Source organism: Lactuca sativa, chromosome 6, assembly GCF_002870075.4.
Source record: "Lactuca sativa cultivar Salinas chromosome 6, Lsat_Salinas_v11, whole genome shotgun sequence".
Taxonomy (NCBI): domain Eukaryota; kingdom Viridiplantae; phylum Streptophyta; class Magnoliopsida; order Asterales; family Asteraceae; genus Lactuca; species Lactuca sativa.
The window spans coordinates 14,894,221-14,896,852 of NC_056628.2; positions in this window are offsets into that span (position 1 = coordinate 14,894,221).

Genomic DNA, 2,632 nt, shown 5'->3' on the forward strand with positions numbered 1-2,632 from the left:
TGAATAGGAACTTGTTAAAAATAATGGAGTTAGATAATGGATGTACCTAAAGTAGAGTCACACGACTTGACTTTACCATCTATGAGATCTTTCAGGTAGTTTGGGCAGCTTCGCAACTAATGTCTCTTCAATTGGTAGTAGAAATTTATGGACTCTTTAGGGTTAGCACATGCAACTATCTCATAACTAGCCTTTCTCTTTACCATACAATCAAATAGTTGGACGTTGGCCGATCCCTTTCCATTGAGAAGAGAAATGTTTTCTGGATCACCATTGCCACCTTTGTCAATGTCCATGGAAACTTCAGAGTTTGATCCTTCAAACACTTTTGCTTCACTTTTGCTCTTAAGCATTTATGCTTCAACAACAATCAACATATGTGGCAGATCAATTAGGGCCACGTCGATATCGCTCATATAAAAGTTCTCAATGAACTGTTCATATGACTTAGGAAGTGGTGGTTGTCGAGGCCAACAAAAATAATAACCCTAAATATTACACACTAAAATAGTGTATAGTGGTAAAGGGGTCGAATCCACAGAGATTGGTTCAATTTATAACTCTATGAAAAATCTCTTTGTAAAAATACATATAAAATAACAATAAAAACAAAATGGGGGGGGGGGGGGGGTTGGTGTTTTGAAATACTTGAAACAAACTAGAATTAACTATGATTTAAATAGACAATTTCAACAAAAATAAGGGTTTGGTGTAAAATCAATAAGGGAGAGATGGTTGACTTAAAGTTTCCTCACTTTGACTTTTGATGAACATATCATTAGAATCCAATGGTGCAATACTTTGATTTAAATCCTTAATTTGGCTATAGTAATCCAAGGAGCTTGAGATTACCTAGACTTTTCTTAACTGTTGAAATGGCTAGAGAAGCTCATAACAATTTCTTGAGTCAAAGTCACTAATTCCAAATAGCATGTAATTAGTGAAAGTCAACTAGCATTAAGAACCAAAAAGTCACCAAATCCAAGAGGAGTCAATTGCTTTCACTACCATGTTGGAGAAAATGTTTTTATGATTGTGTGAAGCAAAAACAACACAAAAATCATTTGTTGCTTGCTAATTTGAGGATCCTTTACTTAATCAAGAAATTAGCCAACTAATCACCACAAACACATTTAAACTCATGAATAAAAACATACTAGTAGTGATAATATGATAAAACACAAAACATTTCCATAAAGATTTAAGAACAAGTTCATGGATTCTTCAACATCCAACAAAAGTTCAAAGGATTCAACAAAAAGTCAACCAAGATTAGTTTAGCCAAGCATGACTAAACTCAAAAAACAAAGTTAGAGGAGATTGTACCAAACATTAAACAAGAATCAAGAGGTAAAAAGATGATGGTCTTCAAGTGTTCTTGGCCTTCAAAAGTCTTCAAAACTCCAGAGAGAATCTCCAAAAATCGGATGTCCAAGAGTATGCAAAAGATAGGCACCAACCTTCCCCATATAGCATAAAACATGAATTCCCGGAAATGCCCCTGTAGGGCCTTGCGCGACCCGCATGCTGCTGCGCAGGTGGGTTGCACGGGTGGTGCCTGACAAGGGCTTCTTTGAGTTTTTGGGCCTCCAAAACATATCCCACTAGCCCAGATCGAATCCAATCACCTCCTAGCCCATTTTCTTCAAGTTTTTATTCATTTTAAGCTCGATTTGGCCTCTCCAAATCCTCCAAACTCGCCCGGTTAATAATCTACGCACGCTCGAATAAACTCCTGCATCTTGCAAATTTAAAGTTTATTTCTCTCCAAGCCTTCACATAACCATCAAGCTCGCTCCATGCATCATCTCCACAATCACCAAGCCTAACATCATTTTTGTCTACCAAATCTCATCGCTCCCCATACGTCCTGAACACTCTCGCTCCGCTAGACCCGAAAACCTACAATTATGCTCACAAGATTCGAAAGTACCTGAAATAGTCATAAAATAAAAAAAGGAAAATATGCATGGAAATTATCTAAATTACGAATGAAATATGCTAAAATAAACTATAAAAAGAAGTAAACAAAACTAACTATCAGATCACCCCAAGCTTAAACCTTACTTGTCCTCAAGTAAGACAAGACTAAAATGAACTTGAGATGAACTATCCTAGAGAAAATAAAAAGAATGGATAGAACCACAGAACCTGATCACCGTTAGTCAACATGGTCAGAATTGATCTTGCTATTACCTCACAAATTTTTCATCCGATGACAATGGAACCATAAACCACAGCCAGGACAACTCCTTTAGGTGATTAAGGAGGGATGAGCAGTCGCAGCCTCAATGGAACATGCATACAATGAAGAATATCTGTAGTAGGGAGAAAGCAACTGGATGGGCTCGGGTGGAGTTCTTCTTTAAATGTACACTATGATCTCACGTTTTCCGGTTTCTCTCATGTGTAACTAGGTTTAATCGCTCGGGCACCGTTGTAGGAATCGGCTCACTTGGTGTTGGCCCAAACCTCCCGTAGTATCTGACTCGACAGTCTCCCTAACATCGCCAATTTGCGAAAAAAAAACTTGATCTATATACGATAAAACATACCTAAATAAATGAATGTCAAACACCGGGTGACCAAAATGTTGGAAAATTTAGTTCAATAATTGAACCGATCACCCTTC